General features: G+C 53.5%; 1 protein-coding gene across 1 annotated transcript in view; it reads right to left on the bottom strand.

Annotated features, from left to right (window-relative positions):
* Positions 1-16,944, bottom strand: part of HnRNP-K (Heterogeneous nuclear ribonucleoprotein K) — a 110,476-nt gene that overhangs the window by 62,497 nt on the left and 31,035 nt on the right. The window lies entirely within an intron of this gene.

Here is a 16,944-nt window from a genome sequence, read left to right as displayed (position 1 = left end):
CGTGTAGCATCCTCGAAAGTTCGATTTAGGACGAATGCGAGCGAAGTCGGCGGTCCTCCGCACGCAGCGGCGGGCGTATCACGAACACGGCCGCGATCGGAACAAGCAGATACCGTGGTAACCCGATTAAGCAAACTGCCGTTGAAGTTTCGCGGCCGAGGCATACCGGGCGAAATGTAATCAGCGACGTTATAACGACCGGCTCCGTACTTTCGCCGGACGGCGGCGCAACTATGTTACGGGCTCGCGCGAGTGGACCGTCACGTAGATTTGCTTAGGAATGCGAGAGGCGACGAGGCGAGAGAGGGGAGGTGCACATCCGAGGAGACTGCTGTATCGACAGCAATATCGTTCCCCATTCGCGAGGAGTTAAGCGACGCACCCAACTATTTCAATCTTCGCGAAAGTTGGATGAAAGAGGATCGCGAGCCGCAGCATTGGCCGAGCTCGAGACAGAGACCGCCGCTCTCCCAGCTCTCGGATAATGGTGTTTCATAGTTGTATACTGTCCAAGTAATTATTTCGTCGTCGCACAGACGGCGAATAATTGCGGCGGCGACGCGACGCGGCGTGACGCGACGCGACGCGACTCTGGCAATCTCGACGTCGCTGGAAATTGCGCGACGTGCGGCTGCCGCGCAAGTATCGGATATCGATACTTTTGCTCATTCAATTACCGAGAAATGAGCATTTATTCCGTACTACTCGAAAGTCGCGAGATACCACGCCGGGGAATTTTGCTCGCCAGGTAAACGCTTTCAGAGCGGGAAAGGAGGAGGAGACGGAGAAAGAAAAGTGCTGGGAAGGAAGGAGGGAAGGAAGGAAGGAGGGAAGGAAGGAAGGAAGGAAGGAAGGAAGGAGGGAGCAAAGGAGGAGAATACGGGTCCTTTGCGGGAGTAGCAATACTCGCGCGTTTCTTCGCCGGTCGGGACCCACGAATGCGGAGGATCGGAACACGACAAAGCACGCGAGAAATTGAAGAAAGCTCGCGCGCGCGTAAGTTTACAAACGGCGGCTCGCGCCGGTCGCTCGAGGACTCGGAAAAGCGACGTACGAGGAGGAGGGGAAAAAGCGACGAGCGGATATGCTGGAGCGGTAGGAAGGGCAGTTCGCTCGTACAAAGTAGTAATGCCCGGACAACGGACAGACTCATAAATCCAAGTCGCCGTTTCGAGGAAAGAAGCTTGTTTACCGTTTTTGCCGGATCCTCTCTCCTTTCACTCCGAGCGCACGCGCGTTTCTCGCCCGCGCCCTCCTCTTCCTGTTTCCTCCATCCCGGCGGCGACGGTCCCACGGGATCTCCCATAATTTCGTAAACCGCTCTCGCCCGTATTATAGCCCGCGATCTACCGACCAGTCAAGGGCCGGTAATCTCGATAACGCGCTACGTGATTCTCCGTCTCGCGTGGCAAATCGTCGTCATCGTCGTCGTCGTCGTCGATGTGTTTTCTCCCGTAAGAAAGTTACAAAGAAGGAGACGCGCGCGATACGCCCCTCGCCGAGCCTTGTTCCCAAAGAGGCGCGTATCCTTTCTACGGTTACACGACGGCGACGCTCGCCGACGGGAGACGTCGTTTCTGCGCGGTTTTCTGTCTCGTCGCGTCCCTTCCTTCCTATCTATTCCCTTCTTTCGCCGACGATCGTTATTTCATCGGGATCGAGGGGAGAGGAATGCCGAGGATGTGCAGCGCGCGACAGCCGTGTAATCTGTCCGTGGAGCGTATCTGCATTTCAATAAACGGCGAGAACGAGTGGGAGAAATCGCGATGGGGGAGTCTCGCTCGGGTCGGAGGAGAGCGCGGGCGGCGGCGGGAAAAACAGGGGGACTGGTCAGTGTCATAAACACCATGATAAACATCATGCGGCGCTAGCGGATTAGGTACGTAAAAGCGATGCGCCGGCATGCGCACGCTGCTCAAAGTACCGTAAACCTTCGTCGTCGTCGTCGTCGTCGTCGTCGTCGTCGTCGCGGCAACTCGTTCGCGTTTTTTTCCCAGCGTGCTTCTTGCGACTACCTCGCTCTCCTCGCTCGGAGGATCATCGGGGATATTCCCCTTGGAATTTACCGCTGCCACCGGCATTTTCGCGAGGTAACGGCCAAAATATTTGCCTTCGATCGTGTCTAATTTGCTCGTCCGAGTAGAGCGCAAAACAATAATTTCTCTCTCCGAAAGAGGAGAAACTGCGCTGCCCGTCTAAATGGCGCACATAAATGCGCCACGAGATGCGGACCGAGACGTTCTTTCAGATGCAACTTGAATGCATGCGGCGAAAGCATAACGGCGGCGCAAAACGGCAACGCGGAACAGATGGAGTCGCGTTCGTTCGCGGAAACAACGCGCGCGTTTTGTCGTCGACTCGAAGACTCACGCAGGATAACCCGGACGGATCCCGATCCCGGTGTTTTTTTTTTTCTCGCGATACATCGCCGCCGTCCATCGTCCACGGTACAATCAGGCGTGACAAAAAAATGGCTAATACGGCCAACAGAGAAGCAACGAATCGAGGCGAAAGATTCCCTCGTTTAAGTAACTCCCCACCATAGGCCGAGCGCTTTCACGCAGAGTCGATGAAAATCGCGGCGGTCTCAACTCTCAACGTAGCGTAGAACAAACTCCGATTGATAAACAACATGCTCCCTCCTCCTCGCGAGCCGCCGCGGAAGAAGGAGGAAATCGTTAACAAGTTGCATAAATACGAGAGCCATGGATGCATCGCGGTCGAGCGGCATTTTATTAAAGGCAAAACGAAATCAACCGCGCGCGCACCACGACGACGACGACGACGACGACGACGACGACGACGACGACGACGACGACAATGACGAGCAGCAGCATGGAAATTAGCATGAATATGGATGAGCGTTGCATACGTGCACATACTTTGCCCGCGATCGCAGCCGAGCATAATATTCGACTTTGGTGAGCGGCTGAGGTCGAGGGACGCAGGGACGAGGCTGGTGAACTGGCAGGTGAACCGCGCGAGATTATTGGCCGGGACCGACGAGAGCGACGGAGTTGGCTTCGAAATTCGACGTTTGACGTCAGTATGAGAAACGCGTCTGCTAATGCACGCGCGTCGCGTCGCGTCGCGTCGCGTCGCGTCCACGAGATCCTCGAAATAGAATGATTAACGCCGTCGAACCGCCGCCGCTGTAAATTCGATACCCGGTAGAACAGGGCGGCGGCGACGGTGGCGGTGGGCTTGGTCACCGGGGACCGCGGCGCTCGCGGGTTACCTAAATTGTTAGACATCTCATGCACAAACGCTTTCGTTGCCGTCGGACCCGCTCTCGGGAGGAGGAATATGCAAAGCGGACGACGCGCCGACGAGAAGGATTGGAAAGCGAAACTCGCACGCTCGCGCACATCGACAGACGAACGGACGGACTAACAGACAGATAGACAGATAGACGTACGCGCATAGATAACCGCGTGGATAAATAGAGAGTGCGCGCGTTTCTCGTGAACCGCGCGCGCGCGCGAGAGAGAGAAAGAGAGAGAGAGAGAGATCTTTGCCTCGCTCGCTGCTGCTCGTAAAACGCTACGCGGATCCCTCTCGAAATTTTCCACCCGGTGCCGGCTGGGATAGCGGGAACTGCAAAATCCGCGAGGCACGCGAGTGTATACAGCGTGTCAAAGTTTCGCCAGCCTTGCTGGGGTAGTAACGAGGAACTGCGCGATTAACCCTTGTTGCGCACGGTGGGGTCAAAACGATTTTCGATGATGACTTACGGTATGTCAATCTTCGAAAATAGAACTTGTACTGCTGTCTACTGTTGGTTCTGTGTCTCCCTCTTTCAGCCCAGGCACGATGCGCGCCATGATCTAAGCGTCAGTACGATCCCGACCGTGAAGTGAAGTTGACACTCTCCTGTTCGGAGGAACTTTTTTGAAAGTCCTGCTATTGTATCGATTTCTCTCTTAAAGTCTCGTCTAAATATATCGAGAGTATTTCCTCAAAATTTTTGCAAAAAATATTGAAAATTACACGCGCTACAATTTTAAGTCTTAAGTAAGAATAAAAAGTCATTCCTCGTGTTTCTTTGCTTTATAAATTTTTTTGCCCTTTTCAAGATCAAATTTTATTCGCCGAAACTATGCTATTATTTGAAGATATATCCTGGAATTTTTTCCAGTTCAAAAAAATAATAGTCTCATTGCAGTACGCATTTTTGTAGCTGGGGTAGCGCGAGAGACCCCAGTATGACCATTATGCGATTCTACGGAAGTGTGCACAACAAGGGTTGAACTGCGGGTTAGGCGGGTGATGGTGGCTGCGCGAACGCGACATCTTCGCACACGCATACACGCGCAAAGAAATTGCAGGCAAGCAGGTACAAACTACGCTAATTTGTGCGCCGAGCGAAGACGACTCGCCGACGATGACCTATTAATAGCGTTCGCGGCTATGGTCGCTTTAACCGGATTGTCCTCCCTTGTACTTGATATAAATCGAGTTAAGCTTCGCGTCGGCCAACACTAGAACGCAACGCAGCCGAGTCCAGAGATTGAGAACGATATTTCCATGAAAAGCCACGGAGCGACGCATTCGTTGAAATTATCCGTCCCTGACATCTTTAGCCAACTTTACGGTAACTTTACGCCAACGGAATTGTACGGGAATACTTTGAAACAAGTACAACAGAAGAGCGAGCTCGAATCCACCTGGCGACGTTCGAATTATTTCCCACACTTTCCAGCAACATTGTTCCCGATAGCATTAATTAATACCGTCGCCGCGATAATTCAATTTCTTCTTAAAGCGATTAAAACGACCTCGTTCCTTCGTCGCCGCGCCGGCGCGGCCAAGGAGCGTCCACTTTCCGCGGGACGAAACTGAAATCCATCGTCGCGCAGACGTTTCTGCGGCTGACGGTTCAATCATTTCCATAAGGTGAATGTCTAATAAGCTTCTACATTGTGCATTCCCGTCGTTCGTTCGTTCGTTCGTTCGTTCGTTCGCTCGCTCGTCCATCCATCCATCCATCCATCCAGCCGGCCGGCCAGCCGGCCATCCATCCATCCATCCGTCCCATCCATCCTCCGTCCGTCTGTCCGTCCGGTCGGCCAAAAGCTTAAAATTAGACCATGAAAACGAACAAGCCGGAAGCTTGGCCGAGCGCGACCGAGAGAGCTGGGTAGCACGAAATTTATTTAGCGCGAGTGCGAATTCCACCCCGTGCCGCCGCCCGGTGAATTCATTCATTCGCGCGGCGCGAGCCGGCTGCAGCGATTTGCGAAGCCACCGCGCTAAAATGTCTCTGCAACGGGACTCCGCTAAAAGCGACGGCCTGCGAAGGAAAGATCAGCGAACGTCGCCGTCTGCGCTTTTCCGTCCGGGTCTGTTCGTAGCGTCTCTCGGTGATTCCGCGCGGTTCGACATTTTCGCTCGGGAATCGGGCGTGTTCCGTCACAGGCGCATTATTTAGGAGAGAGCCCGATTATCAGTATCGCGTAATATTACGAAGCTGTGTTTCGGCTGTTTCGTTTGCTGAAATTTCCGGTCGCGTGAACGGCGTAAACGGAAGTCTCTCGAGTACGCTCGCGGCCATGCGACTCGATGACTCGCTCTCGCGCGATCCGCTATCCATATGATTAATTAATCCCTGATTTTCCTACTGCAGAGCTTGCGAAGCGGCGACATATCGTGTACGCGCGCACGGCGGCAAATGTTTACGCGAGAATTGTTATTCAGCCGACGGGCTAATTCGATAATTCCGCGCGCGCCGACAATTTGAAACCGGCGTTCCGCCCGCGGAGAGTTTCGCGAGAGCGAGCGAGCGAGAGAGAGAGAGAAAGAGAGAGAGAGAGAGAGAGAGAGAGAGAGAGAGAGAGAGAGGCGCCGTTCGAGAGAGAAATAAAAGCCGTCGAGCCCGAGAGACAGAGCCAATAGACGAAACGGGACGAAGCGGCGCGGCTGTTAAAGGGTTAACAGCCAGGCCGCAACGCGCATTCCCCTTCGCGACGATGTCGTAAGCGGAGCGCCGCGCCGTAAAAGAAAATCGTTAGCGCGCGCGCGCGCTTCTGTGAAAACGTGCCAAAGCTGACATCAAGCTAGTCGCCCATTGAACAAGGGTAGTAATTAGCGGGAACACAGTCTTTAAACCCGCAGACCATTTAGGTCGTTCTCCTCGTCGTCGTCGTCGTCGTCGTCGTCGTCGTCGTAGTCGCGTAGTCGCGTCGCAGCGCAGGCATCGTAACAATAGAAAGAGAGCAGAAGGCTCGTAAAATTATCCACCGTCGCGGCGAGGCGCAATGTTGTGTTTCGCGAATCTCGACAATGCAACGTAACACGGTGCGCTCGGTTCAAATTACAGACGTTGTCCCCCCCGCCCCTCTCTCCCTTCCGAATTTCCACCGTGCCACTTTTGAACGGGCGGAAATACGCGTCGAAGGGAACTTTCGTCCCCATATAGGGTGGTAAATCACGCGGATGCACTTCAGAGAGAAAGAGAGAGAGAGAGAGAGAGAGAGAGAGAGAGGGGGGGAGAGGGGTGAGAAACTCGACTGCGCGCGGCGACACGATCGACTTGCGCAAACACCGCAAAACCGCCGAATGATATTATTCGCGTTCGCAGCTTCTCTCTCTCCGCCGTGTAAGGCCCGATTCATTCGGCGCCCGCGTCAACTATCCCATTTCACAGCATTAGGTTAACCCTTTGCGGTCTACCCGACTCGACATAGTGGTTTATGACGATTGTACATGTCCCCGGCGCGGCGGGGAGGTATAGGAGGCCGAAAGCCACGAAAGGGTAGGCAGGTAGACGAGAGAGCAGGCAGGAGAGAGTCTGCACGCGCGCATACACGTATCAGTATCCTCGCGATCGCGAGGAGATACTCGCGACGAAATAATGCTCCGCCGCGAGATAGAATACGGCGATGCGCGCGATTTTTAACCTCCGTCGGCCATTCGTTTTCGTTGCGTGGCATTCCAGCGGCGGACGTCAGCTCGCGGCGGCACGTAATGCGAATGAGAGACGAGAATGTGCTGGTGGAGCAGCAGGAGAGAGAGAGAGAGAGAGAGAGAGAGAGAGAGAGAGAGAGAGGGGGAGAGAGGGAGAGAGATAAGTAATAACGTTGCTGCAGGTGGAATGCGGCGATCGCGAAGGCGAAGCGAGACTTCGGGAGGACTTTGGCTCCGGTTGACCCTTCGTCCGCGAGCGAACGAGCAGGATAACGCGCGCGCGCGGGAGACGTAAACAAGGATCTCGCGATTATTCCTCGCGAAATCGCAGCCGCGCCAGGCGATCGCTTGCAATTTACCTCCCGTCAATTCGACATCGCCGCGAGACGCATGAGCGCCAATCACGATGCGCAGCGAAGAACATTTGAGAGCCGCTGGCCGCGCGGAGAGCGGCAGGCCCGGTGGAGATCCGCGCGAAGGATGAAGGAAGGCGCAATAACAATATCGTCCTGCCCTTGCCACACGCGAGCAGGGGCTAACGTCCTGTTACACCAGTCTGACCACTTTGCGTCCCTCTTCTCTTAACCCTTCCCGTCCCTCCTCCCTGCCTCCTCTCTCTCTCTCTCTCTCTCTCTCTCGCTCGCTCGCTCGCTCTTTCTCTCTTTCTCCTTTGCGCGCGCGCGCAGTTTTATTGTACTTTGCACCGGCCGCGCGTTTTCGCCTTCGCCAACGGGCGAAAACGTCGTCGTGCGACCCTCCTAATCGCAATCTCATTGAACGCGTGCGTGTTCCCGCGCGCGTTTTTCGCGTGAATGGAAGATAACAGAGCGGCGAAGACAAAGATTCGCGCGATCGACTCGGCGAATTAACGAGCTGGCCGACCGGCTGAGAGAATTCGCAACCGCACCGAGTGGACTCGCGCGAGCCGGAGGAAACTACTCTGCGAAAGCGACGCGTAATTGCCAAGAGTCACTCACCGATAATGGTGTTCGCCCTCGCAGCCTCCGCGATAAGTCAGCAACGAGCCCTGCGCAATCAAGACAACAGCGGTTTAGTTACACGCCTGAGCTGCACGCGAGCGCGAGTTTGCGTCTATGCGTCATCAATTGGCGTCTCTCTCTCTCTCTCTCTCTCGCGCGCGCGCACGCGCGTTAACGCGAGTCGCGGTGTCTGCGCGATTTCGGCGCGATCAGGAGGAGCATCCTCCTCTAATGGCGATAATTAGCTGCTGCTCCCGGCGAGTCGTCCCGCGCAGGCAGCGAAGTTTCTCAGACAGCTTCGCGAGCTCGCCCGAGATGTGCTCGCGATAATAACGGAGTTTCACTCCCGGCGCGCGCTCGCGCTGATAACAAGTCTTACGCAGCGCGTCCGTCTCTCTCTGAGATAACGCGCGTCGCCGCGACAAGTTCTGCGGCGGTCTATTTCGCCTCGACACGCAACTCTAGCGATGCCCGGCTCGGCTATTTCGGCAATACTCGGCTACATTCGGCTATACTTTTGCATCATATTTTGATATCAAGAGAAATTCGGCAAGTCGAGCACCGCGCGCGGTATACATATAAGTGCGACAGAAACAGAGTAACGGAGCGCGTATCATTGTCGCATTTAACCCTTTAACGCCCGACTCTTTTATCAGTGTTTTAAGAATAAAATTTGAGTTTTTTTCAACTGAGACTATAAGTAGTGATAAACCGAAAAAGATAACAGAATTTTATATTGGTTCATTTTATCGTTCGTTTCTTGCTTATTGGTGAATGTGACTTTAATCCCAAAAACATATGAGCAACCTATACGGAGAAAAATGAAGGGTAATCTATACGACACAACTCTGATATTGAACTCTCAGCTTGACATTTTTTAGCCGAAATTTTACTATATTTGTGAGTGAAGTTTATCATTCAGAGCGTCAAGCTTACTACTTCGGAAGAATATCTCATAGATCACCCCATGTAGATAGTCCCTGCATTTTTCGCCGCGTAAAAAGCGCTGTAGGTTACTACTGCAGGTTTCACGAAAACAGCTTGATTTCTTGATTTTCGTGTCCACCATATTGGATTCGCCATTTTGAATTTCTGTATTCTTTTAATTTCACATTTTGCATCTGAGAAGAAAGCTTCCAAATGTATAAAATTCTAACAGATACCAATCTATTCATTTATAGCGCACTTCTAGATGTCAATAACAATGCTAACCATGCCTACTTGAAATCTGACGAAACATGTTGTCATTAAAACCGAGCTAAAAACAGACTAAACCGAATCTACATGCAATCTATATGCCATTTTTTAGAAGAACAATTCATCTTTACAGTGCCTTTGCGGGTGCAAAGAAAACGAAAACATCTCCTTTTTTCACTAAGTTATGGATTCTCAAATGCGTTTCTGGTAACTACAGTTACCAGTAGGCGTTAAAGGCTTAATGAATCGGCTGAATCGGCGCTTCTTGTCGGAGGCAACAGTCATGATGCGAAAGTATGTGGATACACGACGCGTTCGAGCTGAAATAACTCGGCCGGAAGTGGAAGGCATTATTGGAATTCCCCGCGTCTACCGGCGCCACTGAAATACTGCACGCGTCACACACGCACGCACACACACATGCACACACGAACGCGTATTTTTCTCGCGAGGGCCAGGCGCGACGATGCCGTCGCCGAGCCTGGTAGAGACGATGAATAACATTCACGATCGTAGTCTCCGCGCGATGGAATCGCGCGCGACAGTTACGCTCGTATTCTCACGCGGGCGATAAAAAAAGGTAGGCAGACGAAGAGAGGAGAAACCACGCATATGCGTCTCGCGACCGAGAGCGCGTCATCGCAAGGCTGCAGCGCGCGCGTGCGCGCGGATTATCGCGGTCACATTTTCGCGCGGAATTATATTACGACTGCGATGACTCCCGCAACTATTTGCCGTCGTGCAAATGCATATGAGAGCCGACCTGAAGCGAGGCACAAACCCGAGGCAATACCCTGAGAGGAACATTGCGACAAGTCGGAGAGATGGGACAGAGAGAGAGAGAGAGAGAGAGAGAGATAAATCGCTACTAAACAGCCACGTATCTCACGCACGTATTCGCGCGAGGTCACCGTGGCGGCGACGGATCGCCACGAGGTTTTGCGCCGTCGATAAAGCTGTCCTTGTTAAATCCTCGCTTGCTCAAGCTTTGCATTCATAACGCGGCTTCGCGTTCGCCTTGCGAGCGCAGCTGGAGCTTTCGCCTGATAAATCCGCGAATTCTGAGCGCGTGGCGGCGCATTGAGAAAAAAAAGTGCTCTCGTGGTATCTGCGACTAGCGTAATTGCGCGGCAACGGTGCGCCGGCAGTCTCAGTCAGGAAGATCGTCGTCGTCGTCGTCGTCGTCTCGACGACGAACGTTATCGCCGCGGGAACGTCGCTGGCCCGACAAAATTGCGCGCGTGCGCGGCTTTTCCGGTCGGAGCGACAAACGGCGATGGGATCGGCGGCGAAAATCACTGTAATTTGCGGCGGGATTAAGGATCTTTCGTCTCGCGGCGGATCGGCGAAGCCGCGGCGGAAGAGAATCGCACGGACGAGCGCCGCTATTTAAATGCATCCACCTGCGACGAATCGCGGCGCGGCGCGGCGCGGCGCGTCGCGTCGCTAAACGCGCGCCGTGATCTCCTCCGTAGTCGACTGCGAGCGAGGCCGGAACCTTGAGCACCATTTCCCGATCACTGTCACCAGATGCAGATACGAGAGCGAGAGCGAGAGAATGGGCGAACTTCACTCGCGCTCGCGCTCGCGCTCGCGTTCGCGAATCACGACCGAGAGCACTCAAGGCTGAAAATTCCAGACACTCCGGGGATAGGTCAGGGACAATGAAACGTGCCAAACGCAGCTGCGGCTGCTGCACCCGAGGTTCATTCAACCCCGCCACGAGGTGGCTTCTTCGCGCACAATAACCGGCACCGGGTCCGACGCGGCGACCTTCCGTTTCCGGTTCTCGTGTCGTAACAGCGCCGCGAACGGACGGGCGAACCTGCCGACAGAGAAAGAGACGTGTCCTGCGCGACCGAGCCTCCCAAGCCGAATGAGATCAACGCCGGCCACTCCGTTATTCTATTATTCTATTCCGATATTCCTATCTGCGTATTCTTGCCTGCTGGCTGCCTCGCGGACGAATCGCGCAAAGGGATCTCTCTCGCTTGCAGCAGACACGGTTGCGCCAGAACTGACACTAGGCCGCGAACACGAGTCAAACTTCGCAAAGTGGCGAGCCTCGTTCCTCTCCGACTCTCCGAGACTCGTCCACCTCTTCCTCCTCGCCTCGCGAGGAGGCGCGGATCTGGTGGGGCGAATCGCTCGCGGAGGGAGTTTGTCGAGGGGCAGCGAGAGCAAGGAGAGGTGTGCGCGTTTACCAACGAGATCTGTGTGTCTGTATGTATGTATGTATGTATGTATGTATTTATGTATGTGTGTGTGTATATGTGTGCACAAATTATGTATACGTGCGTGCGTGCGTGCGCGCAGGCGAGTAAGCCGCAACGTGCGCGCCCGAGTAATGCGGATGCATCGCTAACGCGGACAGACGGAGGAGGAGGATGCGGAGCGTGAGAGTGCAACGGAGAAAGAGAGAAAAAGTGAGAGAGAGGGGGGGAGAGAGAGAGAGAGAGGGAGAGAAGACGAGAGGAAAGTCAATGAACGATTCCGAGATCGCCACGCGATGAGAGAATTTCACGGCTGCAGAGGCGGAGAGAACATGCTCCTCGAGCGCGCTGATGCGCAGGTCATCTGTGACGAGAACCGGGTCGCCAGATTTCCCGATAGCGAAGCACAAGCACGAGAGCGCGAGTTCTCGAGAAGACGCGTGTCGCAAAAACGAGGTTTTCTCTCTCTCTCTCTCTCTCTCTCTCTCACTCTCTCTCTCTCTCTCTCTCTCTCTCTCTCTCTCTCTCTCTCTCTCTCGCTTGTGCCGAAGGCGCGCGGTTACGTCTCTTACGTAAGCCTTAGCGGCTGTAGCGGCGGTCGAGAGAGAGAGAGAGAGAGAGAGAGAGAGAAGCGTCATTTATTGAGCGCTCTGGGACAAAGTCTCCTCAAGCGCGAAGGCAGAAATTACAAAATAAAAGAAAATTAAAAATATTGTTTACAAGAAAAGTAGATAATTAATACTGCTATGTAAAATGAAGAAATTAATATAAAAAAAAATATATAAAGTAATAGTATAAAAAAGAGAGAAAGAGAGAGAGAGAGAGAGAGAGAGAGAGGGAGACGCCGTCGCGAAACTATGCAGCCCGACGACTGCAGCCATGAGGAATGTAAGGAGAGAGAGAGAGAGAGGAGGGAATACCCGCGACGGAACCATCGAGCGGTGTGACCAGTGTAGCATATCCAATGATCGAACGTATGAAAGAACGCTGTCGAGGAGGGGTCGGAGTGAATTTTCCGTCGGAAAAGCCCACGCTGAGAAATGGACGTATCACGGCCGCGCCGCTGCGAGAGGGTTATGTCGCGCAAAGAGGTTATATTTCGTAAAGATCGAGATACCTGTGCACAGCGATGTTTGCGCAATTACGGTTCATGCTGCTCTCCCGGCGAATCCTGACTGCTCTTTCGATCGAACGATGATGGCCTCTCTCTCTCTCTACCTCTCTCTCTCTCGCCGGTGCCGAATCTCAGCAGCGAACGATACGCCGAACACGCGCGGCGAGCGGCGGCGATCTGGCAGCCGCGAGATCTCGCGACAGGCGAATCGAACGCGCACTTCGGTCGGATTCAGGGGCGCGATAAACGGCAACTTCAGCCGACCACCGCGCGTTCTCCACGTACCTGCGTCGGCGGCGCGGCCGCGGCGGGCGACTCTTTTCCTCCTTCGTTCTCGCTTCGTTCACACGGAGCACGGACGCCTATCTGTCTCACCGGGGACGGCCTGCCGTCGTCGCGGCCAGTCCCGCTACGCTCGACGACGGGGATGACGAGAATGACGGTAATGACGACGGAGTAGCGCGACCAGATGGCTGACCAAGTGCCAACGGCCAACCGACGACGGCGAGGAAGGACGTCGCGCGAGCGGGTGCAGCACCGCGATGGCCGAGACGTGTAGTCGCACGCGTGAAACGGCTAGCCCGATGAGTGACATGCGTGTGCTCGCGCGTGTGACGTGGCGTGTGTGCGGAAGTATATCGATCAGCTGACGGTCGGGCGGATACTGGGCCGCTTCGCGGAATTCACCATATTGTTGCGTCGGAACGCATGCGCCGAGCCCTCGTCCCTTCGTTCTGTCACCCCCCCCCCGGCGCTTCTCCTTTCTTCCCTTACGTTCTCCCCCTTTGTCCCTCCCGCCCTCGTCTTTCCACTCTCCCCCCCCCCCCGCGATTTTGTACGTCGTGGGTACAGGGTGATTCAGCGGGAACACGGGAACCCGATATTTCTAGGACGCCAGGGGGTTCCGCAGGGAGTCGAAAAATAACCCGCGAGGCTTCCGCGGACTAGACGAGAATCGATTGGTCGGCGAGAGGAGGAGGGAAACAAAGAGGAAAAGAGAGAGAGAGAGAGCGCAATTTTAATTCGACGAATAGCTAAAGGCGAGCCCGCTTCGCGAAATAAAAGAAATCGCTGCGGAGCGATTTATGGAAGATGGATCGCGCGCGGTCTCGCGACGGCAAGAGAGAGAGAGAGAGAGAGAGAGAAAGGGGGGAGAGAGAGAGCTTCGTGGCAAAGGGCAAAGTAAGAATCGCGTAGGCTCGAAAGGCTGATCTTTTAATGACGCGATTCACGCGTGACGTTTGCCACGGCGCCCTTTTCGCCCCCCTCCGAGTTACGCACGTGTCGTGTCTCGCTGATTTTCGCGCACATCCCTGTCGCCTCCCCCTTGGTTACCCGCCCACGCCCGACCACCCACCTTGCTCGTCGTCCGTTCTTTCCATTTCCTAGGAGGATACGCTGGGGCCGCCTCGATATATCGTCGCTCAATATGCAAATAGCCTACAGTCCTGCTTCATCATGCCTTCTAAATTACATTATTGTCGTGTATATAAATTTGTCTATTTCTCCGCCGACTCCTCTCCCCTTCCCCTCAATCCTCTCGTGCGTTTCTCGATTTACAGAACGCATTTTCCCGCGACTCTGCGCCTCCCCGTCTCCGCACTCGCACGACTTTCTCCGGCTTCTTGCGGTTTCCGCGTTTCCCATTTTCATCGTTCGCACAATTTCCGCAACTTCGAGAGACCCTCAAAGCGTGATCGTGAGTCGTGATCGAGTGCGCGCAGAATATTAACGAGGAATCGCTGCGAGTGCTTTTTTGAAAATTGTTCATGTCCGCGTGTCGACACTTTATACTTCTCGGGCGGCTCTACGGAAAGGGGATTGCTTTTTCCACAATCGACCTGATGGCTGAATTTCGCGTACCACGCCGCGCTCGTCCTTTGCCAGCGACGACAAATAATCGAGCCCGCTTCGTCTCTCCGCGCGCGCGCGCTCGAGAGAGAGAGAGAGAGAGAGAGAGAGAGAGACATTTCGCTGCTTGTACCGTTACTTAGACCCGCGCGATCAAAGAGCCGGACTATAATGACGACCGCGAATAACAGCGGGCGGACTGATTAATGTTCGGCAAACACGTGTAATACGTGTGGCAAACCGCACGCGGCGCTCGCCATCGATCCCCCCTTCTTTTCGTGCTTAAATTACGTCCGTCCGTTTCCCATTAGCGCGCCCCGTCGAGATATTAACGAACCGTAAAGAATGCGAGAGAAGTGCTTTTTCTCGAGTGGCGATAACACATAACGCGTCGAGATCGGCGAGAGTACGCGCGAGCGCGAGCGAGAGAGGCGTGGAAAAATTCGGAACAATTGGAGCATCCGTCAAACCCCTCCCTCCTCGTTTCCCCGGGCGTGGAAACTGATCGGGCCGAGCGCCGTAAACTGCACGACGATACCTCCTCCGAGGGCTAAAATCGGGCTGAAACGCTTGCGGACATCGTCCGCAAGAACGAGATCAAGTTCGCGCGCTCTCGGCGGCGGAGAGCGAGCCGGCGCGCGAGCCGAGCCCCGATCGGCTGGAACACGAGAAATAATTACCGCTATCAGTGTCGGCGCGTAATTGCCGGTTATCGCAATAGCGACTAGCGCGCGGCTAAAATAACGATCAGTTGTTGCTCAAGAGAGACGCGCGTTTCCTCGTGTGTTACCTGCCGGCTGATGGAAAGATCAAAGGAGGATCAAGACGGCGGAGATCAAGACGAGAGATGAAATACAGTTGCGCTGAGGTAAGGAAAGAAGGAGAAAGAGGGGAGTTGGGGCGGAGGGCACAGGTGAGAGAAGAAGGAGGGAGGGAGAGGGAGAGAGAGAGAGAGAGAGAGAGACACGATGGGGACTGTGATTTCACGGTTGAGGCGCGCGGATTCACAGTCACGCTTCGTGATTTCGCTTCTTGATCCGCTCGCGGGAAAAGGAAACGGAAAGCTTGCTTTTCGTTCTCGCGCCGAAACTGGTTATCCGCGTCCGGGCGTTACGGCGGTTTACGTTGACCTCGGCCACACGGCTACTGCGCGGTGTAACGGTAATTAACGCGTTAACTGAATCCCGAGACACAGGAGGGACGACCGCGCGTTAAGATGGAAGAAGTTGCCTCTCGGGAGAGCTGCATTTCGCTCGCACTTTACCACTTTGTGTGTGTGTGTGTGTGTGTGCCTTCTTTCCGCGAAACGGGAAACTTCCTCTCCCGCGTGCGCGAGCCTCGCGTGATCGCTGAAGGAACCCGTGTCCGTTCAAATGCGGACCGATGTCGCTATCGTTACCGTAACACAGTCCGTCCTTCGGATTGTTGTTATCCACTGCGCGTTCGAGTAACAGTATTAAGAGGGGGGACTGGAAGGTCAGATTACTGAAAAATCCTGCTTGTTTCTGATAATATTTTGTGACAAACTGAATAAATGTGCAATAATGAAAATCTTTTCATATATTTATATAACATATGAAGAGTAGAAAAATTTTGTTTATTAACAAATACTCATATAAATATACGTCCACTTAAATTTTAAACGCGTTTTTCTCGCGAAATTTTATTGTTCAATGACTTTTTGCAATGATTTCCCCGAAACTGAGCTTCGTATCGATTTGAAATTTTTAAAGCAATAATATTTGTTCATCTGGCCTTCTCTCAGATTAACCATGGACAATTACGTCGAAATATTTCATTTCGAGATATTAATTCTTTTATTGTAAAAGGACTGAAAAATTTAAATTTTTTCCTAATAGCTGCCATTTCGTTAATTTTGTTCCATTTTTTTTTCTAGTATATATTTATACGAGTATTTGTTAATAAACAAAATTTTTCTATTCTTCACATGTTGTATAAATATGCCTAAAATTTGCATTCCTGCACATTTATTCAGTTCATCACAAAATATTATGAAAAACAAGCACGATTTTTCAGCAATCTGACCCTCCAGTCCTCTTAAGCCGAGCGTTACGATCACAAAGAGAGCGAGATCGCGCGTAATCATTAGCGCTTGACTGTACGATTTTAACGACACCTCACTCTCCGCCAGTTTCATTAGCCACCGTCGCGGCTGATGTAATTAAAAGCCTGCGTGCGTGCGTGCGTGCGTCCACCTTTCACCGCGTTTAGAGAATCGCACCGCGCGCTTCTGCGACGCCACACCGTCATCGTAATCTCGCGAGGCTCCACGCGCTTATAAATGGCGATTCTAATTGAATGCAATGCGGACACCAGCAGCAACAGTTATTTCTCCCGTCGCACTTTCATTCGCTCTTTCGCCTCTCGTCCGGATGCCGACCGCTAAAGAATCGCAGGAGCGGATCTTTTATCGCGGCGCGATCGGACGGACGTGTTTCGAAACGTCCGAAACTTCGCACGGCGACGACGGAAAAACAGCAGCAAGATCGAGGGGAAAATCGCGGGAGGAGCGCGAATCCTGAGTCTTTCCTGGAATATTGAGGCGAAAACAATGGCGATCTCTCGTCTCGCGGCGAGCTCCGTGAAACAATGACGACAGAGAGAGAGAGAGAGAGAGAGAGAGAGAGAGAGAGAGAGAGAGAGAGAGAGAGAGAGAAAGAGC

The sequence above is a fragment of the Harpegnathos saltator genome, unplaced genomic scaffold (assembly GCF_003227715.2).
Source record: "Harpegnathos saltator strain DR-91 unplaced genomic scaffold, Hsal_v8.6 scaffold12, whole genome shotgun sequence".
Lineage (NCBI taxonomy): Eukaryota > Metazoa > Arthropoda > Insecta > Hymenoptera > Formicidae > Harpegnathos > Harpegnathos saltator.
This window is presented reverse-complemented; position numbering and strand designations above follow the sequence as displayed.